This window comes from Pristiophorus japonicus, chromosome 9 (assembly GCF_044704955.1).
Source record: "Pristiophorus japonicus isolate sPriJap1 chromosome 9, sPriJap1.hap1, whole genome shotgun sequence".
NCBI classification, from domain to species: domain Eukaryota; kingdom Metazoa; phylum Chordata; class Chondrichthyes; family Pristiophoridae; genus Pristiophorus; species Pristiophorus japonicus.
This window is the reverse complement of record NC_091985.1, coordinates 215,628,662-215,656,025: the sequence shown is the minus strand read 5'-3', so window position 1 is coordinate 215,656,025 and position 27,364 is coordinate 215,628,662. Positions and strand designations below refer to the sequence as shown.

The 27,364-nt window shown below is 45.0% G+C and overlaps 1 protein-coding gene across 2 annotated transcripts in view; it reads left to right on the top strand.

Annotated features, from left to right (window-relative positions):
• The window catches only part of LOC139273627 (gastrula zinc finger protein XlCGF57.1-like), a 70,339-nt gene that overhangs the window by 1,432 nt on the left and 41,543 nt on the right, over positions 1-27,364 (top strand). For both annotated transcript variants that reach the window (XR_011595259.1, XM_070890599.1), the window contains exon 2: positions 5,990-6,831. The gene's annotated coding sequence lies outside the window, so the exon portion shown is untranslated. The remainder of the gene's footprint in view (positions 1-5,989; positions 6,832-27,364) is intronic.

The following is a 27,364-nucleotide window of genomic DNA, read 5'->3' as shown; positions in this document are numbered from 1 at the left end:
CATGCGAGCTCCCCTCCTCCAGCTCTGTCAGCGGCTGCCGTTTCCTCTGTGCTGGGCTGATGATCGTTGAACACATCAGGGAGCGGAGATATCCAAGCCCGAGTAAGGGAGCAAACAGCGGCCTCCTTACAGCAGCTCATCACATTGGAATTGTGTCCGCAGATGGGTTTTGAGTCGGGGTAAGTTCAGCGGCAGTCGGGGGCTGTTTGTAAGAGGCAGAGTGGAGTAGGAACTAGTTCTGGAACATGGAGTGAGTGGGGAAAGGGGGAGCCCATTCTCGGGCTGTGTGTGTACGGTGTAAGGTAACAGAGAAAGTAAATCACCTCGCTCTTTCAAATCATTGTTGCTTTCTTTCCCCAAATCAGTAGTGAATGTTCCTGATTCAGTTCCAATCTCACAGTGTCTGTTGTTCTTGGACATTGAACAGTGGAAACACAGCCTGAGAGTGAGGATGTGAGGAGTGTCACAAAGTGCATCTATTGCAGGCACCAGAAGAGGAATGTGATCGGAGACATTTCAAAAATGGGTTATTTTGTTTTGGTGCATTGAATTCTTCAGAACCATGTTGCTGGTGATCGAGCGATACTTTATCGCCCCCTCAGATACATCAGCATCTGGTAACTGTGACATTCTGCTAATGACACAGGCCGTTAACTCTGTTTCAATAGGCTGAGAACAATTGTTGTACAGCCCAGGTACCTGTGGTTATATTCCAGGAAGCAATTCAGAATTTTACAGGTAGTCCCATGGAAGCGGGAGATACCAACCTGAATTGTGCCCACCGGGTGGTCCCATTCATAGACCAGTGCTGGGTTTGGGTTGTGTCTGGATGCTGATAACTTTCTATAGAACTGTCCTATACACCTGGTGTGGGGAATCTGAGTGTCGCTGTACTGCAGTGAGATCAGACAATGACACTGTTTGTATCGCAGATTCCTCTCTCCAGATACTTTACTTTATTGAACACAAACACATGAATTATAACTTTATTTTTATATTCTCTCCATTGGCTGTCCATATCATAACTAATAGTGTTTTCCTATTATTATTCTCAGAGCAAAATACTTCACCAAGCCAGATTAAATTTGATCTTTTCTCAACCCGGAACACAAGGAACAGTGCAGGCAGCTCCTTCTCACACACAGAAAGTACATTATCACTCAGAGCGCAGAGACACAGAACTGACCTCAATCATATTGTCACAGGCAGCAGAAGCTGTCAGTCCCACAGTGATCCAAATTCCCAGAGTTATATTATGAATCCCACAGTCACTTGGAGCAGTACAATAAAGTGTTGTTTCAAAGTCCAATCATATCGCATTGAAAGGCAGATCCAATTTCACTCCCTTACACACACGAACGGCTAGACACTGACACAGTGTCAATTCACACTCGTGTCTAAACAATGACTCTCAAACCCAACAGCTCACATACAAGAACAGAGAAACGGAGGTAATGGACTGAACCAAATCTCCTTCTGAGACAGTCATCTATAATCGCAAACTATCATCCGCCTACAGCAGGTGGAGAAGGAACCAAATCCAACAGTCACACAGAGCAAGAATAGCTCAGTACAAGAGACTGTCAATTACATAATGAATCTCTCACTCACACACATCACCAGTCTAACAGATACATAATCAATCCCTCACTCACACATCACCAGTCTAACAGATACATAATCAATCCCACACTCTCACACATCACCAGTCGAACAGATACATAATCAATCCCACACTCACACATCACCAGTCTAACAGATACATAATCAATCCCACACTCACACATCACCAGTCTAACAGATACATCATCAATCCCACACTCGCACACATCACCAGCCTAACAGATACATCATCAATCCCACACTCAAACAGTACCAGAGACTGAGAGAAACATAATGATTCATATACTCAGACACATTGAATGACAGATTGAGAGAGAATCACAATCGCTTCCAGTACCTGAGATTGACTGACTGACTGACAGTGAAACCCGCACTCCCATACCAGGCCATTACAGCTACAGACAAATACTCACACTCACATACCAGAGACAGATAGTTAGAGAGTGAACTCCACAGTCACTCACCAGAAACTGACAGGTACAGAAAAAAAACACTTTTGCATTCCAGAGATTGATAGATAGAGTAATACCCACACTCACATTCCAGAGACTGATAGCTAGAGTAATACCCACACTCACATTCCAGAGACTGATAGATACAGAGTAATACCAACACTCACACTCCAGAGACTGACAAATACAGACTAAAAACCACACTCCTGTAACAGAATCTTACAGGTACTGATTAAAACTCTTACTCAAATATCAGAAACTGATAGATACAGAATGAAACCCACACTCACTTCTCAGAGACGGACAGATACAGAATAAAACACATATCAGAGAGTGACAGAGCAAAATCAACACTCACCTGAAAGTGACTGACTGATTCAATGTCAAACCCACAATACCACAGCTGTACCAGACACTTAAAGGCACAGAATGAAATCAACATTCATATAATAGCAACTGACGGGTACAGAAAACATACACACATTAACATACCAGTGGCAGACAGGTAGAATGTGGTAAACTGCACACTCACATAACAGAAACTGTGACATATAGAACATAACCCCACTCATAACAGAAACAGACACGTACAGCTAAAAAGTGCCACACTCACACACAAGAGACTGACAGGTACAGTGTGAAATCCACATTCACACACTTGAATAAAACGTTCACATAACAGAAACTGACAGGAGGAAACCCCACATACACATACCATAGACTGACATTCACAGAATAATACCCACACTCACATACCATAGACTGATGGATACAGAGAAAACCCCATACTCACACCAAAGACTAATAGATACAGAGTGAAGATCACACTCACATCCCAGAGAATGACCACTGTAGAGTAAAATCCACACGCTCATAAAAGTGAGTGACAGATAAAGATTAAAACCTGCACTCACATCCCAGAGAGTGAAAGAGTGAAAGATAGACAAAAAGACACAATCATGTTACCGAGATTGATACATACAGATAATACCCAAATACATATACCAGAAACTGACAGATATAGAGAAAAACCACACTCAAATCTCAGATACTGACAGATAAAGAATAAAACTCTCACACACATCCTCGAGAGTGATAGATACAGACTTAAATATGCACTCCCTTACCAGAAACTGGGAGTTATTGTACTGATTGAACACTTACTCATGTAACACAAACTGACAGGTACAGTGTAAAACCCCACACTCCCATTCCTGAAACTGACAGGTACAGCGCTAAAACCCACATTCACATCAGAGAAACTGAAAGTTGCAAAATGAAGCCCCACTCAAAAACCAGAAACAGACAGATACAGACAAAAGCCCACATTACCTGAAACTGACCGAGAGTAAAACCCACACTCGCCTTCCAGAGATTGAAATTTACAGATACAATCCACACATATGCCAGAGACTGAAAGGTAGAGAGTGAAAGCTACACACACACACACACACACACACACACACACACACCGGTAACTGACGGATACAGATTACAACCCATACTCACATATCAAACACTGACAAACAAAGAGTAAAACCGCACTCACGAAGAAAATCAACACTCAAATACCAAAAATTTACAGTGCTGGAGGAAAACCCACAATCACAGAGTTGAAACAGACATGAACAGAGTAAAATGCACACTCACATTTCAGAAACCGATGGGTACAGAATACAGCTCGCATTCACATAACAGAAACTGGGATAGAGAAATCGCAAACTAACATACCAGAGACTGACAAGTAGAGTGAAATCCACACACACACACCAAAAACTGTTATATACAGGGTAAAATTTACACTCATATACCAAAGAATGAAAGATACAGAATGAAACCCACACTCACTTACCAGTAATTGACAGGTACAGAGTGAAAACCTCTCTTCCATACCATAAACTTACAGGTATAAAGGAAAAGCCACACTCGCTAACCAAAGACTGACAGATACAGAATAAATACTACACTCACTGGTGGGTGTAGTCTATAGGCCCCCTAACAGTAGCTACACTGTTGGATGGAGTATAAATTAAGAAATAATGGAGGCTTGTAAAAAAGGAACAGGAATAATCATGGGCAATTTTAATCTTCATATTGATTGACCAAATCAAATTGGCCAAGGTAGCCTTGAGGAAGAATTCACAGTGTGTATCCGGGATAATTTCCTTGAACAGTACTTTGCAGAACCAACCAGGGAGCAGGCTATCTTAGATCTGGTACTGTGTGATGAGAACATAAGAAATAGGAGCACGCCATTTGGCCCCTCGAGCCTGCTCTGCCATTTAGTAAGAACGTGGCTGGTCTGATCATGGACTCACCTCCACTTCCCTGTCCGCTCCCCATAATCCTTTATTCCCTTAACGCTCAAAAGTCTGTCTATCTCCACCTTAAGTATATTTAATGGCCCAGCCGCCACAGCTCTCTGGGACAGAGAATTCCACAGATTTACAACCACCTGAGAGAATAAATTCCTCTCATCTCAGTTTTAAATGGGTGACCCCTTATTCTGAAACTATGTCCTATAGTTCTCGTTTCCCCCTATGAGTGGAAATAACCTCATTGCATCTACCTTGTCGAGCCCCCTCATTATCTTTTATGTTTCAATAAGACCGCCTCTCATTCTTCTGAATTCCAATGCGTATAGGCCCAACCTACTCAACCTATCTTCATAATCAACCCCCTCATCTCCGGAATAAACCTAGTGAACCTTCTCTGAACTGCCTCCAATCCTTCCTTAAATACAGAGGTTAAAACTGTATACAATACTCCAGGTGTAACCTCACCAATACCCTGTACAGTTGTAGCAGGACTTCTCTGCTTTTATACTTCAACCCCTTGCAATAAAGGCCAACATTCGATTTGCCTTCCTGATTACTTGCTGTACCTGCATGCTAACTTTTTGTGTTTCATGCACAAGTACCCCCAGGTCCCTCTGCACTGCAGCACTTTGCAATTTTTCTCCATTTAAATAATAATTTGCTTTTTTATTTTTTGCCAAAGTTGACAACCTCACATTTTCCCCACATTATATTAGGGATGGACTCCACTTGGAATGTGCTGGGGCTAGGGTCTTGGCGAACCGAATAACTGCGGCTGCAGAGAGAGCTTTAACTAATCAGGCGGGGGGAGGGGGTGGGGGCAGGGCGCGGTGGGGGGAGGGTTCAGGTGAGCAGAAACCTAAAAGCTTAAAGGACAAGGTGAAGGCAATAGAGCAGGGTAGCATTGGGGGAAATGAAAACCAAAGCGTGACGGGAAGGGACAGAATCTATAAACATAAGAGTGTATCCGGAAACTGGGGCCGTAGCAGGAGCAAAGCCATGCTGACTCTGCTTGACTGAATTATGCTTTTCCAAATGTCCTGCGACAGATGTTAGGGTAACTGGTCTTGTGACACTGTCGTGAAGCGCCTTGAGACATTGTACTATGTTAAAGCTGCTATATAAATAAAAATTATTATTATTAACAAAAGGAAAGCTGCAGGTTTGTGCGTCACCATCACGATTCATCGAGACGTAGAGTGCATGTATGGCCATCTTTGCAGAGGAGCAAAGTGTGGGCGTGGCTACAGGGTCCCACTGAACCCAGCCAGGGTCAGCACCTTCAAGGGAGGAGAGGGGGGAACCAGTGAGTGTAGAACTGAACCCAGCCAGAGGCAGCACCTTCAGGGGAGGTTAGGGGAACCAGTGAGTGTAGAACTGAACCTAGACAAAGTAGATGGTGAAAACTGGGAGCGGAGGACATGTTGTTTTCAGACGTACGATGTGTTTGAATTTCAGGACAGAGAGTGTATGGGACAGGGATTTACAGCTTTGGAGGAACGAGAGAGGAAAGAATGTTCCATGGAATCTAGAATTGTCTGTTTTGAATTTGTGTCTGGTATTTGCAGTAATGATTTTTGTAAACTCCTTTTGCAGGGTATAAGAAGGGCAGGATTTGCAGATGGGAAAATCAAACCAAACATCACGTCAAGATCTGACAGAATAACACGATTCCTCAGGACCTGAATGTCATCAGCCTTTGACTGTGCAAGGAGAAATGTTTGCCTGTTCTGTCTGTGGGAAAAGATTTCAAACATCAGTGTGACTGGAAAAGCACCGAGACACACACCCAAGTGAGAGTGTTCCAGTGCACTGCCTGTTGAAAGAGCTTTAACCAGTTACACAGCCTGAAAAAACATCGCACCATTCACAGCGGTGAGAAACCGTACACGTGTTGTGTGTGTGGACGAGGCTTCAATTGATCGTCCAACCTGGAGAGACACAAGGATAACCGCACCATGGAGAAACCGTGGGAATGTGGGGACTGTGGGAAGAGATTTAATTACCCTTCAGAGCTGGAAAAACATCAGCGAAGTCACACTGCGAAGAGGCTGTTCATCTGCTCCGTGTGTGGGGATCGATTCACTCAGTCAAGCCACCTGATGGGACACCAGCGAATTCACACCGGGGAGAGGCCGTACACTTGCACCGTGTGTGGGGAGGGATTCACTTGTTGTTCCAAGCTTCTAACTCACCAGCGAGTTCACACTGGGAACAGGCTGTTCACCTGCTCTGAATGTGGGGAGGAATTCACTTGTTCATCCAACCTTCTAACTCACCAGCGAGTTCACATTGGGAACAGGCTGTTCACCTGCTCTGTGTGTGGGGAGGGATTCGCTCGGTCATCCCATCTGCTAGTACACTAGCGAGTTCACACGAGGGAGAAGCCGTTCACCTGCTCTGTGTGTGGGAAGGGATACGCTCGGTCATCCAACCTGGTAAGACATCAGCGAGTTCACAAGTGACTGCAGGGTTTGGATTCTGCTGTTACCCTAGACTGAATCGTGTCCATTCTGACAGTTGGGGTTTCTTTCTGCTGATAGTGATTTCACCCTCTAACTGGGCTGGAGTTTAATATTCTGGATATTTGACCAATTAATCAATGGGAAAAGGGTCAGATAAAAATAATTCTAATTGTGTTTGCATCCATACTTAACTCTTTAAAGGGATTCTTCAAATACTGAAAGCTGCATCAAATGGAGCTAAATGTTGTTAACAATTGATAATAAAATGAATTGAATCTGCAGGTTGATTTTGGATTTCTCTGGGAGGTAGCCGGACGTGATGTGCCTTGAAATACCGCTGGTATCCAGTGAATGATGTGGTCCCTCCTATTAACTCCAACTGAGAGGAGCGTGACTGCCCCCTAGAGCAGGAGGAATGAGGGCAGCTCAGGGTCAGACACTGAAAATACTGCACCCCACAGGGGCATCACACACTGTCCCCACCTTGGGGCAGCTCAGAGTCAGACACTGAAAAACTGCATCCCACAGGGACATCACACACTTCCCCCACCCTGGGGCAGATCAGAGGCAGAACATGGAATGGAAAGGGGAGGTTCCAGTTGTTGTGGACCATGTAGGAACCAATGACATAGGTAGTACTAGGAATGAGGTTCTGCTGGAAAAAGATGGAGGTGTTGAGTTTCAAATGAAAAAGCTGAACCTGAAAGGTAATAATCTCTGGATTGTTACCTGAGCCCCATATCAATTGTTACAGGGATAAGAAGATTAGAACAGTAAATGCATGGCTCAAAGAGTGGTGTGGGAGGCAGGGGTTTTTCTTTACGGGCACTGGCACCAGCACTGGGCAAAGAGGGAGCTGTTCCCTTGCCATGGGCTCCACTTGAGCTGGGCAGGAACCAGTGTCCTGGCGAATCGAATAACTAGGACAGTAAACAGGGCTTTAAACTATTGAAGGCTGGGTGGAGAGATCCAGGAAAGTACAGCACGGTTTAGATAGAGAGAAAAAGCAACAAGAGACATGTCAAGGCTCTAGAGCAGAGTTTTGAATAAAAATAAGCAGAGTGGGTCAGGAAGGGACAGAGAGAGTAACAAAGGTAATAGGGCATTACTGACTAAGGAAAAATAGAAAAAAGCCAAAGCTAAAGGCACTATATCTGAGCGCATGAAGTATTTGCAAGAAAATAGATGAATTGATAGCGCAGATAGAAATTAATAGGTTTAATCTGATAACCATTATGGAGCTGTGGTTGCAAAGTGACCACGGTTGAGAACTAAGTATTACGGGATACATAACTTTTAGAAGAGATAGCAAAATTGAAAAGGAGAAGTGGTAGCCCTGATAAAGGATGGGATAAAGAATACTGTCTTAGCTCGGAAAATCAAGGAATAGGAGAAGTTTGGGTGAGGCTTAGAAACAGCAAGGGCAGAAAACATTGGTGGGAGTTGTTTATAGGCCCCTAAACTGTAGTGGTAATGTAAGGCACTGTATAAATCAAGGAATTAGAGGTGCATGTAACAAAGGTAATACAATAATTATGGGGGACTTTAATCTGCATATAGACTGGGCAAACCAAATTTACAGTAATAGTGTGGAGGACGAATTAATGGAAGGTATACAAGATGGTTTTCTAGATCAGTATTTTGAGGAACCAACGAGAGAACAGGCTATTTTTGATCTAGTATTGTGCAACAAGAAAGGATTAATTAATAATCATGTAGGAAAGTTGCCCTTGGGGAAGAGTAGCCATAACATGATAGAATTTTGCATTAAATTTGAAAGTGATTTAGTTAAATCAAAACTATGGTCTTACATCTAAACAAAGGAAACTATGTAGCTATGAGGGGAGAGATGGCTAAGTAGATTGGGAAACTATATCAAAAGGTATGATGGTAGAAAAGGAATGGCTAGCATTTAAAGAATTAAGTTATAATTTACAACAAACATACATTCATTTAAGGTACAAAAACCCCACAGGAATAGTTATCCAACCGTGGCCAACAAGAGAAGTTAAAGATAGTATTAAATGAAAGGAAGATGCTTATAATGTTGCCAAAAAGAGCAGTAAGCCTGGGAAGATTTTAGAATTCAGCAAAGGAGGACCAAGAAATTGATAAAGAAACGGAAACTAGAATATGAGAGTAAACTATCGAGACAAAATAACAGACTGCAAAAGCTTCCATAGGTCTGTGAAAAGGAAAAGATTAGCAAAAGTAAATGTGGGTCCCTTACAGGCCGAGACAGGAGAAATTATAATGGGAAACAATGAAATGGCAGAGAAATTAAATGCATACTTTGTGTCTGTCTTAATGGAAGAAAGCACAAAAAATTTGCCAGCACTACTGGAGAACCCAGGGTCCAGTGAGAATGAAGAACTGAAAGAAATTAGTGTTAGTAAAAAAAAAATGGTACTGGAGAAAATAATGAGACTGAAAGCCAATAAATCATTTGGACCTGATGGCCCACATCCGAGGGTATTGAAAAAGTTAGCTATAGAAATAGTGGATGCATTGGTTGTCACCTTCCAAAATTCCATAGATTCTACAATGGTTCCCGTGGTTTGGAAGGTGGCAAATGTAACTGGACTATTTAAGAAAGGAGGGAGAGAAAACGGTGAACTACAGAGCAGTTAGCCTGACATCAGTAGTAGGGAAAATGCACAATTCTATTATTAAGGATGTGGTAACAGGCACTCCGAGAAAAATAATAAGATTGGGCAGAGTCAACACTGCTTTATGAAAGGGAAATTATGTTTGACAAATCTGAGACTTTTTTGAGATTGTAACTAGCAGAATAGATAAGGAGGAATCAGTGGATGTGGTGTATTTAGATTTTCAGAAGGCATTCGATAAGGTGTCACACAAGGTTATTGAACAAAATTAGGGCTCAAGGGATTGGGGGTTAATATACTAGCATGGATTGAGGATTGGTTAATGGACTGAAAACAGAGTAGGAATAAACGGTTCATTTTCAGGTTGGCAGGCTGTACTGGTCGGGTACTCCAAGGATGGTGCTTGGGCCTCAGCTATTCACAATATATATCAGTGATTTGGATGAGGGGGCCAAATGTTATACAGTTGGACGTCTCTGGTCCGGCATCCTTGGGACCGGGCCGGTGCCAGACCAGAGAATTTTCCGGAACTCGGGAGGTCAGCTGCTGACAGCAACCCGGACATGTCCTGTGCATGCATGGGGAGAGAAATGGCGGGGAGGGGAGAGAAGCTGCGAGATAGGGAGAGAGCTCAGCCACAGAGACAGAGACAGAGACAGAGACAGAGACAGAGACAGAGACAGAGACAGAGACAGAGACAACTGATGCCGGACCAAGGTTGTTTCCAGACGAAAGAGACCCAGACTGGAGAGTACAACCTGTATATCTACATTTGCTAATGATACAAAGCTAGGTGGGAATACAATTTGTGAGGAGGGTACAAAGAGGCTTCAAGGGGATGTCGACAGGCTAAGTTAGTGGGCAAGAACATGATAAATGGAATATAGTGGAGAAATATGAAGATATCCAGTTTGGTAGGAAAAATAGAAAACAGAGGAAGGAGAGGGACCTGGGTACAAAAATCACAAAGTTAACATCAATTAACAAGCAATCAATTAAGAGAGCAAATTGTATGTTGGTCTTTATTACAAGATGATTAAAGTAGAAGAGGAAAGGCTTACTGCAGTTATATAGGGCCCTGGTGAGACCACACCTGGAGTATTGTGTACAGTTTTGATCTCTTTACCTAAAGACGGATATACTTACCATAGAAGGGGTGCAATGAAGGTTCATCAGACTGTTTCAGGGATGGGGGTGATTGTCCTATGAGAGATTGAGTAGACTAGGCCTACATTCTCTACAGTTTAGAAGAATGAAAGGTGATTGCATTGAAACCAGCAAAATTCTTACAGGGTTTGATAGGATAAATGTAGGGAGGATGTTTCCCCAGGCTCAGGAGTCTGGAACCAGGTGCCTTAGTCTCAGAACAAGGGGTCAGCTATTTAGAACTGAGATGAGGAGAAATTTCTTTGCTCAGAAAGTGGTGAATCTTTGGAATTCTCTCTCCCAGAGGGCTGTGGATGTTCAGAAGTTATGTATATTCAAGACAGACATCAATATATTTTTGGATATTAAGGGAATCGAGGGATTATGGGGATAGTGCAGAAAAATGAAGTTGAGGTAGAAGATCAGCCATGATCTCATTGAAGGCTCAAGGAGTCAAATGGCCTACTCCTGTTCCTATTTATTATCTTATGGTGACAGTAAGTAACAGGATAGGTCAAGTCAAACTGCAGGTGTACAGGTACAACCCAGGGGTCAGTCTGCCCAGTGACCAGAGGACACAGCAGGTTTACAGGTACAAACCCAGGGTCAGTCTGCCCAGTGACCAGAGGACACAGGTGGACATCACAAATTATCCATTCTGCCATCGACATCAGCATTGTGTTGGATCAATTGTTAAAAATGGTTCCTCATTGGTTATCTGTCAGAAATGGAAAACAAAAGCTATACCTGGTCATGAAATAGTCTGTGACTGATTCTATGGTGAAGTGCAGATCTCCACTCCCATTATATGAAGAGAGCTCGATGTGATGTAACCGAGTACTTTGAATCTCATTGATGCCACAATAGAAACAGTCTGTAATTTATAGAGAGCCAAAATGTGGAAGGAAAAAGATCTGGCTATTTCTATTTTTGTGTTTTCCATCCCTCCTGTCATCTCTCCTCGACACCTCCGCCCCTTCTCCCCCTCTATCTGCTTCCTTTGTTTTTTGTTCCTTTTTCTGATCAGCCAGCTCTCTCTGACAGTTATCCACTTTCTATCTATCTGTCCCCCTCTACCTTTCCTCCTTTCTCCCTATGGTCTCTCCCTAGCACGTGGCCCGATTTCTCTAACACAGCCATACCAGTCCACAGTCCCTCAAAAAGGCAATGCCAGGGCGGTGAGGGATCTTCCAAAAGAAACATAAGCAGGAGTAGGCCATTTAGCTCCTGGAGTCTGCTCCACCATTCAATACGATCATGGCTGATCTGATCTTGGGCTCAGCCTCACTTCCCTGCCTGCCCCCCCATAACCTTTTACTCCCTTATTGCTCAAAAATCTGTCTATCTCCGCCTTAAATATATTCAATGACCCAGCCTGCACAGGTCTCTGGGGCAGAGAATTCCACAAATTTACAACCCTCAGAGAAAAAATGTCTCCACATCTCAGTTTTAAATGGGCAGCCCCTTATTCTAAGACTATGTCCCCTAGTTTTAGTTTCCCCTATGAATGTAAATATCCTCTCTGCATCCACCTTGTCAAGCCCCTCGCTATCTTATAAGTTTCAGTAAGATCACCTCTCATTCTTCTGAACTCCAATGTGTATAGGCTCAACCGATCCTCATAAGTCAACCCCCTCATCTCTGGAATCGACCTAGTTAACCTTCTCTGAACAGCCTTCAATGCCAAGTATATCCTTCATTAAATACGGAGACCAAAACTGTACAGAGTGCTCCAGGTGTGGCCTCACCAATACCCTGTATAGTTGTAGCAGGACTTCTCTGCTTTTATACTCTATCCCTCTTGAAATAAAGGCCAACATTCCATTTGCCTTCCTGATTACTTGCTCTACCTGCATACTAACTTTTTGTGTTTCATGCACAAGGACTCCCAGATCTCTGTACTGCAGCACTTTGCAATTTTTCTCCGTTTAAAGGATAATTTGCTTTTCTATTATTTCTGCCAAAGTGGATAACCTCACATTTTCCTACATTATACTCCAGCTGCCAAATTTTTGCCCACTCACTTAGCCTGTCTATATCACTTTGCAGATTTTTTGTGTCCTCCTCACAATTTGCTTTCCCACCCATCTTTGTACCATCAGCAAACTTGGCTACATTACACTCTGTCCCTTCATCCAAGTCATTAATATAGATTGTAAGTAGTTGAGGACCCAGCACCGATCCCTGCAGAACACCACGAGTCACTGTTTGCCAATCCTCTATCCATGCTAATTATATTACCCCCAACCCCGTGAGCTTTTATCTTGTGCAGTAACTTTTTATGTGGCACCTTATCGAATGCCTTCTAGAAATCCAAATACACCACATCCACTGGTTCCCCCTTATCCACCCTGCTCGTTACATCCTCAAAGAACTCCAGCAAATTTGTCCAACATGATTACCTTTGCCATGCTCCTCCTTTGCTGTGTGGGAAATCGGGGACGCTTCCAGTGTCCCTGACTACGATGTGTGCAGGAAGTATGTCCAGCTGCAGCTCCTGACAGACCGCATTGCGGCACTGGAGCTGCGCATGGATTCACTCTGGAGCATCTGGAGCGATGCTGATGATGTCATGAATAGCATGTTGAGTGAGTTGGTCACACCGCAGGTAAAGGTTACACAGGCAGATAGGGAATGGGTGACCAGCTGGAAGAGCAGTGGAAGGAAGGTAGTGCAGGGATCCCCTGTGGTCATCTCTCTCCAAAACAGATATACCGTTTTGGGTACTGTTGGGGGAGATGGGGGGCTCATCAGGGGAAGGCAGCAGCAGCCAAGTTCATGGCACCATGGGTGGCTCTGCTGCACAGGAGGGCAAGAAAAAGAGTGGGAGAGCTATAGTGGTAGGGGATTCTATTGTAAGGGGAATAGATAGTGTTTCTGCGGCCACAATCGAGACTCCAGGATGGTATGTTGCCTCCTGGTGCAAGGGTCAAAGATGTCTTGAAGCGGCTGCAGGGCATTCTGGAGGGGGAGGGTGAACAGCCAGTTGTCGTGGTGCATATAGGTACCAACGATATAGGTAAAAAAACGCGATGAGGTCCTACAAGCTGAATTTAGGGAGCTAGGAGTTAAATTAAAAAGTAGGACCTCGAAGGTAGTAATCTCAGGATTGCTACCGGTGCCACGTGCTCGTCAGAGTAGGAATTACAGGATAGTTAAGATGAATACGTGGCTTGAGGAATGGTGCAAGAGGGAGTGATTCAAATTCCTGGGACATTGGAACTGGTTCTGGGGGAGGTGAGACCAGTACAAACCGGACTGCCTGCACCTGGGCAGGACCGGGGGAGTGTTTGCTCGGGGTGTTGGGGAGGAGTTAAACTAATATGTTAGGGGAATGGCAATCTGTGCAGGAAGACAGAGGGAAGTAAAATGGGGGCAGAACCAAAAGGTAGAAAGGAGATGAGGAAAAGTGGAGGGCAGAGAAATCAAAGGCAAAAATCAAAAAGGGCCACATTACAACATAATTCTAAAAGGACAAAGAGTGTTTTAAAAAAAAACAAGCCTGAAGGCTCTGTGTCTCAATGTGAGGAGCATTCGTAATAAGGTGGATGAATTAATTGCGCAGATGGCTGTTAACGGATATGATGTAATTGGAATTACGGAGACGATGCTCCAGGGTGACCAAGGCTGGGAACTCAACATCCAAGGGTATTCAATATTCAGGAAGGATTGACAGAAAGGAAAAGGAGGTGGGGTAGCATTGCTGGTTAAAGAGGAGATTAACACAATAGTAAGGAAGGACATTAGCTTGGATGATGTGGAATCTGTATGGGTAGAGCTGTGGAACGCCAAAGGGCAGAAAACACTAGTGGGAGTTGTGAATAGACTACCAAACAATAGTAGTGAGTTGGGGATGGCATCAAACAGGAAATTTGGGATGTGTGCAATAAAGCTACAGCAGTTATCATGGGTGGCTTTAATCTACATATAGATTGGGTTAACCAAACTGATAGCAATACGGTGGAGGAGGATTTCCTGGAGTGTATAAGGGATGGTTTTTGTTAGCGTGAATGTTTTTTCGGAAGAATCACTCTTCACTCAAAGTCGGTTCCAACGCCAATGCGGCCTTTATTTTCGCTAGTGGGGAGGAAGCCTCAGGACTGGATCCAGGCACTTGTCTCCGACGAACAAAGAAACTCATCGATATTTATATGTTTTACAATAGTTCTTTACAGTTACTCAGCCCACTTCGGCTGGACACAATCCAATCATAACGATTATAGATTACATATAGGTTTCTTTAACCCAATAGAATTCCCCTGATACCTCAGGGGCTGTATGTTCGGTTTTTGTCAGCTCGGGCTGATTAATGACCTCGTTATGTGAGGCAGGTTCTCCCCTTATCTCTATTCCTCGGGGTTCGGCTGTGTGAAGTCACTGATTATACCAGTGTACTATAATAGTTCGTTATAAGTATCTTGTATCCAAGGCATTCCTGATAGTGGGCCTCACAGGGTCATTGCTCGGTCATTGCTCGATCAGCCCCAGTTCATTACTTGACTAACGGGGTTCTCATCATGCTTGGGCAGCCATTTTATATGTGGCCACTTTAAACTTATATGAGTTTAGATATATTCAGCAGGTGCCTAATGCCGACAACAGTTTTCTAGACGAATATGTCAAGGAAACAACTAGAGAGCTGGCCATCCTGGACTGGGTCTTGTGCAATGAGAGAGGATCAATTAGCAATCTTGTTGTGCAAGGTCCCTTGGGGAAGAGTCACCATATTATGGTAGAATTCTTCATTAAGATGGAGAGTGACACAGTTAATTTAGAGACTAGGATCCTGAAGTTCAGGAAAGGTAACTTCGATGGTATGAGACGTGAATTGGCTAGGATAGACTGGTGAATGATACTTAAAGGGTTAATGGCGGATGGCAGTGGCAGACATTTAAAGATCACATGGATGAACTTCAATAATTGTACATCTCTGTCTGGCGTAAAAATAAAACTGGGAAGGTGGCTCAACCGTGGCTAACAAGGGAGATTAGGGACAGTGTTAAATCCAAGGAATAGGCATATAAATTGGCCAGAAAAAGCAGCAATCCTGAGGACTGGGAGAAATTTAGAATTTATTATAGGCGGACAAAGGGTTTAATTAGGAGGGGGAAATTAGAGTATGGGAGTAAGCTTGCAGGGAACATAAAAACTGACTGCAAAAGCTTCTATAGATATGTGAAGAGAGAAAGATTAGTCCCTTGCAGTCAGAATCAGGTGAATTTATAATGGGGAACAAAGAAATAGCTAACCAATTGAACAAATACTTTGGTTCTGTTTTCATTAATAAAGACACAAATAACCTTCCGGAAATACGAGGGGACCGAGGGTCTAGTGAGAAGGAGGAACTGAAGGAAATCCTTATTAGTCAGGAAATTGTTTTAGGGAAATTGATGGGATTGAAGGCTGATAAATCCTCTCGCTATGAAGGCCAACATATCATTTGCCGCCTTCACCGCCTGCTGAACCTGCATGCCTACTTTCAATGACTGATGAACCATGACACCCAGGTCTCATTTCACCTCCCCTTTTCCTAATCTGTCACCATTCAGATAATATTCTGCCTTCCTGTTTTTGCCACCAAAGTGGATAACCTCACATTTATCCACATTATACTGCATCCGCCATGCATTTGCCCACTCACCTAACCTGTCCAAGTAACCCTGCAGCCTCTTAACATTCTCCTCACAGCTCACTCTGTCACCCAGCTTAGTGTCATCTGCAAACTTGGAGATATTACTCAATTCCTTCATTCAAATCATTAATGTATATTGTAAATAGCTGGGGTCCCAGCACTGAGCCCTGCGGCACCCCACTAGTCACTGCCTGCTATTCTGAAAAGGACCCGTTTATCCCGACTCTCTGCTTCCTGTCTGCCAACCAGTTCTCTATCCACGTCAGTACATTACCCCCAATACCATGTGCTTTAATTTTGCACACCAATCTCTTGTGTGGAACCTTGTCAAAAGCCTTTTGAAAGTCCAAATACACCACATCCATTGGTTCCCCCTTGTCCCACTCTACTAGTTACATCCTCAAAAAATTTTAGAAGATTTGTCAAGCATGATTTCTCTTTCATAAATCCATGCTGACTTGGACCGATCCTGTCACTGCTTTCCAAATGTGCTGTTATTTCATCTTTAATAATTGATTCCAACATTTTCCCCACTAGTGATGTCAGGCTAACCAGTCTATAATTCCCCGTTTTCTCCCTCCTTTTTTAAAAAGTGGTGTTACATTAGCTACCCTCCAGTCCATAGGAACTGATCCAGTGTCGATAGACTGTTGGAAAATGATCACCAATGCATCCACTATTTCTAGGGCCACTTCCCTAAGTACTCTGGGACACAGACGATCAGACCCTGGGGAGTTATCGGCCTTCAATCCCATCAATTTCCCTAACACAATTTCCTGACTAATGAGGATTTCCTTCAGTTCCTCCTTTTCGCTAGACCCTCGGTCCCTTAGTACTTCCAGAAGGTTATTTGTGTCTTCCTTTGTGAAGACAGAACCAAAGTATTTGTTCAACTGGTCTGCCATTTCTTTGTTCCTCATTATAAATTCACCTGAATTTGACTGTAAGGGACCTATGTTTGTCTTCGCTAATCTTTTTCTCTTCACATATCTAAAGAAGCTTTTGCAGTCAGTTTTTATGTTCCCGGCAAGCTTCCCCTCCTAATTAAACCCGTTGTCCTCCTCTGCTGAATTCTAAATTTCTCGCAGTCCTCAGGTTTGCTGCTTTTTCTGGCCAATTTATATACCTCTTCCTTGGATTTAACAATATCCTAAATTTCCCTTGTTAGCCAAGGTTGAGCCACCTTCCCCGTTTTATTTTTACTCCAGACAGGGATGTACAATTGTTGAAAATCATCCATGTGATATTTAAATGTTTGCCATTGCCTATCCACCGTCAACACTTTAAGTATCATTTGCCAGTCTATTCTAGCCAATTCACGTCTCATACCATCGAAATTATCTTTCCTTAAGTTCGGGATCCTAGTCTCTGACTTAACTGTGTCACTCTCCATCTTAATAAAGAATTCTACCATATTATGATCACTCTTCCCAAAGAAGCCTCGCACAGCTAGATTGCTAATTATCCTCTCTCATTACACAACACCCAGTCTAGGATGGCCAGCCCTCTAGTTCGTTCCTTGATATATTGATCCAGAAAATCATCCCTAATACACTCCAGAAAATCCTCCTCCATCGTATTGTTACCAGTTTGGTTAGCCCAATCTATATGTAGATTAATTTCGTCCATGATAAATGCTCTTCCTTTATTGCACGCATCCCTAATTTCTTGTTTGATGCTGGCCGCAACCTCACTATTACTGTTTGGTGGTCTGTGCACAACTCCCACTAGCGTTTTCTGCCTCTTGGTATTCCGCAGCTCCATTCTTTGCCCTCCACTTTTACTTTTCTTCTTTCTATCTTTTGCTTCTGCCCCCATTCTACTTCCCTCTCTCTCCCTGCAGAGGTTCCCACCCACCTGCCATATTAGTTTAACCCCTCCCCAACTTCATTAGTACCTATAGCCCCTTGATTATCCACTATTGGGATGTTCTTCGTGTCTTCTACCATGAAGACCGATACAAAATATTTGTTCAACATCATTTCCCTATTCTCCATTATTAATTCCCCAATCTTATTCATTTATGGAATGAGGATATCGCTGGCAAGGCCAGCATTTATTGGCCATCCCTAATTGCCTGTTGTTGTGTATAGAAGAACTCCACGAGGCTGAGTACTGTGAGCTAAACTTAGTGTGGCCTTAGTCTTCTTTATTACAACTTCAGAATGCTTAAACAGTATGGCAACCAAGCCTTTATACTGGCCCTGCACGTATGTGCAGGTGACCATTAGAATGCCAACAGTCGCACCCTCTGATGGCAAGTATTACATTTACATATATAACATCACTCCCCCACCCCCCCGCCCCAAAAAGTCTTCAGTCAAGTTATATACAAGTTGAGGCGATCCTGAGCTCTTCGCTCCCTGGTTAATCATCTAAGTTCAAACCCTGGCGTGTGTGAGTTGGTCAGACCATTAACGCACTGCACTGTAGCTGGTCTGACCGGACTGTCAGGAATGGTGGATTCATCCTTGTGATTGACAGAGAGGTCGATTGCTGGTTGGGTGTGTGTTAGTGGAACTTCGCTGGTGATGTCCTCTTCATGTCGTTCCTGGTTGTCAGTAAATCGTAATTTGGTCTGATTTAAATGCTTTCTGCACGTTTGGCCATTTAACAGTTTGATTATAAACACCCTATTCCCTTCCTTGGCCAAAACAGTGCCAGCAACCCACTTGGGACCATGACCGTAATTCAGGACAAACACAAGGTCGTTGACATCAATGTCACGTGAAACAGCCGCGCGATCGTGGTACATGTTCTGCTGGTGGTCACTGGGTTTCCACATGATCATTAAGTTGTACAGGGCCTTGGTGAGGCCACACCTGGAGTATTGTGTACAGTTTTGGTCTCCTAACTTGAGGAAGGACATTCTTGCTATTGAGGGAGTGCAGCGAAGGTTCACAAGTCTGATTCCCGGGATGGTGGGACTGACCTATCAAGAAAGACTGGATCAACTGGGCTTGTATTCACTGGAGTTCAGAAGAATGAGAGGGTACTTCATAGAAACGTTTAAAATTCTGACGGGTTAAGACAGGTTAGATGCAGGAAGAATGTTCCCAATGTTGGGGAAGTTCAGAACCAGGGGTCACGGTCTAAGGATAAGGTGTAAGCCATTTAGGACCGAGATGAGGAGAAACTTCTTCACCCAGAGAGTGGTGAACCTGTGGAATTCTCTACCACAGAAAGTCGTTGAGGCCAATTCACTAAATATGTTCAAAAGGGAGTTAGATGAAGTCCTGACTACTAGGGGGGTTAAGAAGGAAGGGGGTACTGAATTTGCATGTTCAACCATGAACTCATTGAATGGCGGTGCAGGCTAGAAGGGCCGAATGGCCTACTCCTGCACCTATTTTCTATGTTTCTAAGATCCGGGAGAACAAGAGAGAGCCTGGTTTTGAGGGCTCTCTTCATTAACAATTCTGCCGGGGGAACCCCGGTAAGCAACTGATGTTGCGTCTGGTAACTGAGCAGAATGCGATACAAGCGGGTCTGCAGGGAACTGTCTGTCACGCGTTTCATGCTATGCTTGATTGTTTGGACTGCCCGCTCCGCTTGACCATTAGACGCGGGCTTAAACGGAGCAGACCTGACATGGTTGATGCCATTGCGGGTCATAAACTCATTGAATTCCAAGCTGGTGAAACATGGTCCATTGTCGCTGACAAGGACGTCTGGCAAGCCATGGGTGGCGATCATGGCCCAGAGGCTTTCAATGGTGGCTGTGGACGTGCTGGGTGACATGATTACGCATTCAATCCATTTGGAGTAAGCGTATACTACTACTAAAAACATCTTTCCTTGAAAGGGGCCGGCAAAATCTATGTGGGTTCTGGACCACGGTTTGGAGGGCCATGATCACAGACTCAGTGGAGCCTCCCTTGGTGCATTGCTCAGTTGTGAACAAGTGTTGCACTGATGCATGCATGACTCCAAGTCCAAGTCAATGCCGGGCCACCAAACATGCAACCTGGCAATTGCCTTCATCATGACAATGCCTGGGTGGGTACTGTGTAGGTCGCGTATAAACGTTTCTCTGCCTTTTTTGGGCAAAATTACGCGATTACCCCATACGAGACAATCCGACTGGCTTAATTTCATCTTGCATTTCCCTGGGAACGGCCGACCAGTTCCCATTTAGGATGCAACTCTTTACTAACGATAGCACAGGATCCTGGTGACCCCTCGCTCTCAAAAGCATCCATGACCAATAGTAAGTCTGTGGGCTGCGCCATTTCAACCCCAGTGGTGGGTAATGGTAGCCGGCTGAGAGCATTGGCACAGTTTTCAGTGCCTGGTCTGTGGTGGATAACATAGTCATAAGCAAATAATGTTAGTGCCCATCTTTGGATGCGGGACGAAGCATTGGTGTTTATACCTTTGCTCTCTGAAAACAGCGAAATGAGCAGCTTGTGGTTAGTTTCAAGCTCAAACCGAAGTCCAAATAGGTATTGGTGCATTTTCTTAACCCCATATACACATGCTAACACCTCTTTCTTGACCATACTATAGGCTCTCTCAGCCTTAAACGGAGTTCTAAACGTGTATGCAACCGGTTGGAGGTTGCCTGATACATTGGCTTCCTGTAACACACAGCCGACCCTGTACGATGAGGCGTCACAAGCTAGCACTAAACGTTTACATGGGTCATAGTGTACAAGTAACTTATTTGAACATAGCAGGTTCCTGGCCTTCTCAAAAGCTGTGTCTTGATTTTTGCCCCAAACCCAGTCATCACCCTTACATAGCCACATGTGCAAAGGTTCTAACAACGTGCTCAAGCCAGGTAGAAAGTTACTGAAATAGTTGAGGAGTCCCAGGAACGAACGCAGCTCCATCACATTCTGTAGTCTGGGTGCATTCTTGATGACCTCTGTCTTTGAGTCCGTGGATCTGATGCCGTCTACTGCAGTCTTTCTCCCCAAAAATTCGACTTCTGGCGCTAGGTAAACAAACTTGGAGCGTTTCAGCCTGAGTCCCACTCTGTCTAGGCGACTCAGAACATCTTCCAGGTTGTGTCGGTGTTCAATGGTGTCACGATCGGTGATCAACATTTCGTCTTGAAACACAACAGTGTGCGACACAGATTTCAGCAAACTCTCCATGTTTCTCTGGAAAATGGCTGCAGTTGAGCGAATCCTGAAAGGGCATCTGTGGTATATACACAGCCCTTTGTGTGTGTTGATGCACGTCAGTCTTTTCGAAGATTTAGCCAGCTCCTGTATCATGTAGGCAGAGGTTAGGTCCCCCCCTCCCCCGCTTAAGTTGCAAACAGGTCATCCGCCTAGGGCAGCGGCTACTGGTCCTGGAGTGAGATTCACTTATTCGTTACCTTGTAGTCTCCGCAAATTCTGACCGTGCCATCGTTTTTCAACACAGGAACAATTGGACTGGCTCACTCATTGAACTCGACTGCCGATATGATTCCATCGAGTTCGATCTCGACTTTCTCCCTCATCATGGATGGATCTGCCTGAGCCTTGTGATGGACGGGCCGTGCATTGGGGCCTAGATGGATTTGTACCTTGGAGCCTGTGAAGTTGCCGATGCCTGGTTCGAATAGCGACGGAAACTTGCTCAGCGTCATCCACTCAAGATAGTGCTTTGATGTCGTTCCAATTCCATCTAATCTTTTCTAGCCAGCTTCTGCCGTAGAGCGATGGGCCATTGCCTGGAATAATCCACAGTGATACGTCATGCGCAGCTCCATCATACGAGACCTTCACTGCCGCACTTCCAATTACTGGAATGAGCTCTTTGGTGTCGGTACGCAGCTTTGCATTAATCAGGCTCAGTTTGGGCCTTTGTGCCTTATTGTCCCACAGTTTCTCGAAAGCCTACTGGCTCATTATTGACTGACTTGCACCCGTGTCCAACTCCATAGATACTGGAACTCCATTTAATTTGACTTCCAGCATTATAGGAGGGCTCTTGGTGGTGAAGGTATGTACTCCATACACTTATTCCTTGGGTTGAGTTGCCTGTGCTGCGTGATCGGTGCCGGATCAATCATCATCTGCCACGTGGTGTGTCGCAGCACGTTTGCACATTTGCTGGAGGTGCCCCATTGTTGCGCAGCCTTTGCACACGTAGTGCTTGAACCGACATTGATGGGCCCGATGATTACCCCCGCAGCGCCAACACGGTGCTAATGGATTCACATTCACCCCCGATGGCAGACTCTGAGTCATCACGGGTGTTGCAGCCGCAGACGTATAGGCCCTGCCATATGCAGTTCAGCCTGCTGGCAACGTCATTTTATGCACTTGTCGGTGAGCTTCAATGTTGAGAAGATATCTGTTTGGTGTTATCGTCCATGGCCATGCATGCCTGGGCGATCGCGAAGGCCCTGCTCAGGTCTAGGGTTTCGGCAGCCAGCAGCTTTCGAAGAATGACCTCGTGGCTGGTGCCCAGCATGAAAAAGTCCCACAGCATTTCCCCCAACGCAGCTCCAAAATCGCAAGGTCCCGCGAGGCATCTCAGGTCGGCAACATAATCCACCACGTCCTGGCCCCCGGAGCGATGGTGCGTGTAAAAACGATACCTGGTCATGAGGATACTCTCCTTCGACTTGAGGTGGTCCCGAACTAGAGTGCACAACTCTGTATATTCCTCTCCGTTGGTTTTGTCGGTGCGAGCAGATTCTTGATGAGGCCGTATATTTTAGGCCCACAGCTGGTGAGGAGAACCGCCCTGCACTTCACCGCATTAGTGTCTCCTTCCAGCTCGTTGGCCATGAAGTACTGGTCGAGATGCTCGATGAGGGCTTCCCAATCATCACCCTCTATGAATCTCTCTAATATTCCAACGGCAGCCATGGTTGCGTGAAGGTTCGTATTCTATTACTTGTCGCCAATTGTGTAGAAGAACTCCACGAGGGTGAGTACTGTGAGCTAAACTTAGTGTGACCTTAGTCATCTTTATTACAACTCCAGCGTGCCTAAACAATATGGCAGCCAAACTTTTATACTGGCCCTGCTCATGTGTGCAGGTGACCATTAGGACTCCAACAGTCGCGCCCTCTGGTGGCAAGTATTACATAGTTACATACATAACACCGGTGAGAAGATGGTGGTGAGCCACCTCCTTGAACAACTGCAGTCCGTTTAGTGACCATATTCCCATAGTGCTGTTAGTTAGGGAGTTACAGGATTTTGAACCAGCGACCATGAAGGAACAGTGATCTATTTCCCAGTCAGAATGGTGTGAAACTTGGAGGAGATGATGTTCCCATGCGCCTGCTGCCCTTGTCCCTCTAGGTGCTGGAAGCCTTGGGTCGTTTCTGCATCTTGTAGATGGTACACACTGCAGCCAAGGTACACTGGTGGAATATTACCGAATAGAAAAAACTGGTCTGTTAAAACATTTAAACAGCAACCAACAACAATCCCAGTTTATAACTGATACGCTCATAATAAAGGATGAAACTGAGTACTTTGTATAATGACCTTAGCTCCTTTAATAAGACTCCAGAGTGCAGGTACCTCATGGGTGGCCTGCTTATATACCGTGCTCCCAAGGGATGCTGGGATCCCTTGGGACTCCAACAGGTAGGCCCTCTGGTGGTAGTGTAATACAGGTTACAAGGGGTTAAATACATAACATCGCTCCCCCCGTGAAGTCAACCCAGTCGCACGGCCTGCCTGACTAGGACCTCAGGCAGGCCGTGCATAGCAAACATGGGTTCGTAGGCTTTCAATAGTGGCGCTGGACGTGCTTGCAGACGTTATTGCACATTCAATCCATTTTGAGTAAGCGTCCATGACAACCAAAAACATTTTGCCTAGAAATGGGCCCGCATATTTCACATGGATCCTAGACCACAGTTTGGAGGGCCACGACCACAAACTTAGCGGTGCCTCTCTGGGTGCATTGCTCAGCTGAGAGCAAGTGTTGCACTGGCGCACACATGACTCTAAATCTGAGTCGATGCCAGACCACCACACATGGGATCTGGCTATGGTTTTCATCATTACAATGCCTGGGTGGGTGCTGTGCAGTTCACAAATGAACGTATCTGCCTTTCTTTGGCAAGACCACGCGATTGCCCCACAACAGACAGTCTGCCTGAAGGGACATTTCGTCTTTGCACCTGTGGAACGGCTTAATTGCTTCCTGCATCTCCGCTGAGATGCTGGACCAGCTCCCGTGGAGGACACAGTTTTTTTTACCAAGAACAGTAAAGGATCCTGGCTGGTCCTGGCTGGGACTTTTCATTTTCGAATGCATCCATTATCATGAGCAAGTCCGCAGGCTGTGCCATTTCCACCCCGGTGGTGGGCAATGGCAGCTGACTGAGAGCATCTGTGCAGTTCTCTGTGCCCGGTCTGTGTGAGCGGCATCTTTGGATGCGGGCAGAGGCATTGGTGTTAATCCCTTTGCTCTCAGAGAACAACGATATGAGCGGCTTGTGGTCAGTTTCAAGCTCAAACTTGACGCCAAATAAGTACTGGTGCATTTTCTTTATCCCATAAACGCACACCAGAGTCTCTTTCAATCATGCTGTAGGCCCTTTTGGCCTTGGACAAATTCCTGGACACATAAGCGACCGGTTGCAAAATCCCTGATTCATTAGACTGTTGTAACACACACCCGACCCCGTATGACGACGCATCGCAAGCAAGCACTAATCTTTTACAAGGGCCATACAGAACACAACAGATTTCTGGCTTTCTTAAAGGCAGCCTCTTGTGAATTCCCCCATACCCAGTCATTTCCCTAGCAGGGTGCTTAAACCAGGTCGGAAATTACTCAATTAATTAAGGAGTCCCAGGAACGATCGCAGCTCCATCACATTCTGTGGTCTCGGCGCGTTCTTGATGGCCTCCGTCTTGACGTCGGTGGGTCTGATGCCGTCTGCTGCGATTCTTCTTCCCAGGAAAACACACTTCGAGTGTTTCAACGTGAGCCCCACGCGATCCAACCGATTAAGAACCTCTTCCAGAATCTTCAAGTGCTCAATGGTGTCCCGGCCTGTAACCAGTATGTCACCTGATAGTCTGCATCCCAGAGTACTTAAGGAAGAGGCCCTAGAAATAGTGGCTGCATTGGTGATCATTTTCCAACAGTCTATCGACTCTGGATCAGTTCCTATGGACCGGAGGGTAGCTAATGTAACACCACTTTTTAAAAAGGGAGGGAGAAAGCGGGTAATTGTAGACCGGTTAGCTTGATATCAGTGGTGGGGAAAATGTTGGAATCAATCATTAAGGATGAAATAGCAGCGCATTTGGCAAGCAGTGACAGGATCGGTCCAAGTCAGCATGGATTTATGAAAGGGAAATCATACTCGACAAATCTTCTGGAATTTTTTGAGGATGTAACTAGTAGAGTGGACAAGGGAGAACCAATGGATGTGGTGTATTTGGACTTTCAAAAGGCTTTTGACAAGATCCCACACAAGAGATTGGTGTGCAAAATCAAAGCACATGGTATTGGGGGTAATATACTGATGTGGATAGAGAACTGGTTGGCAGACAAGAAGCAGAGACTCGGGATAAACGGATCCTTTTCAGAGTGACTAGTGGAGTGCCGCCGGGCTCAGTGCTGGGACCCCAGCTCTTTACAATATACATCAATGATTTGGATAAAGGAATTGAGTGTAATATCTCCAAGTTTGCAGATGACACTAAACGGGGTGGCGGTGTGAGCTGTGAGGGGGACGCTAAGAGGCTGCAGGGTGACTTAGACAGGTTAGGTGAGTGGGAAAATGCATGGCAGATGCAGTATAATGTGGATAAATGTGAGGTTATCCAATTTGGGGGCAAAAACGCAAAGACAGAATATTATCTGAATGGTGGCAGATTAGGAAAAGGGGAGGTGCAATGAGACCTGGGTGTCATGGTTCATTAGTCATTGAAAGTTGGCATGCAGGTTCAGCAAGCGGTAAAGAAGGCAAATGGTATGTTGGCCTTCATAACTAGGGATTTGAGTATATAAGCAGGGGGGTCTTACTGCAGCTGTTTCGGGCCTTGGTGAGGCATCACCTGGAATATTGTGTTCAATTTTGGTCTCCTAATCTGAGGAAGGATGTTCTTGCTATTGAGGGAGTGCAGCGAAGGTCCACCAGACTGATTCCCGGGATGGCCGGACTGACATATGAGGGGAGACTGGATCAACTGGGCCTTTATACATTGGAGTTTGGAAGGATGAGAGGGGATCTCATAGAAACATACAAAATTCTGATGGGACGGGACAGGTTAGATGCGGGTAGATTGTTCCCGATGTTGGAAGTCCAGAACCAGACGACACAGTCTTAGGATAAGGGGTAGGCTATTTAGAACTGATATGAGGAGAAACTTCTTCACTCAGAGAGTTGTTAACCTGTAGAATTCTCCAGTTCATTGGATATATTCAAGAGGGAGTTCGATATGGCCCTTACAGCTAAGGGGATCAACGAGTATGGAGAGAAAGCAGGAAAGGGGTACTGAGGGAATGATCAGCCATGATCTTATTGAATGGTGGTGCAGGCTCGAATGGCCAAATGGCCTACTCCTGCACTTATTTTCTATGTTTCTATGAGGCGCCTTAGTTTGGCGACATAGCTCGCCACTTCCTGGCCCTCTGCTCATTAACACATGTAGAACTGATATCTCGCATCAAAACGCTTTCCTTAGGATTTAGGTGCTCTCGGACCACCATACACAATTTTTCATAGGATTTAGCTGTTGGTTTTGCCGGTGCTAGGAGATTCTTCATGAGGCCATAGGTTGTTGTCCCACAGCCAGTTAGGAGGATCGCCCTTCGTTTGGCAGCGTTCTCGTCTCCTTCCAACTCGTTGGCCACAAAGTATTGGTCGAGTCTCTCCACGAAGACCTCCCAATCGTCCCGTTCTGAGTACTTCTCCAGGATACCAGTTGTTCCTTGCATTTTCACGCTGTTGTTCATTACCTCGTCGCCAATTGATACGTTTATAATAAAGGATGAAACTGAGTACTGTGTACAATGAGCAAGTGTGACCTTAGCTCTTTCAATAAAACTCCAGACTGCAGGTACTTCGTGAGTGGCCTGCTTATATACCGTGCTCCCAAGGGATGCTGGGATCCCTTGGGACTCCAACAGGTAGACCCTCGGGTGGTAGTGTAATACAGGTTACAAGGGGTTAAATACATAACAGTAATGG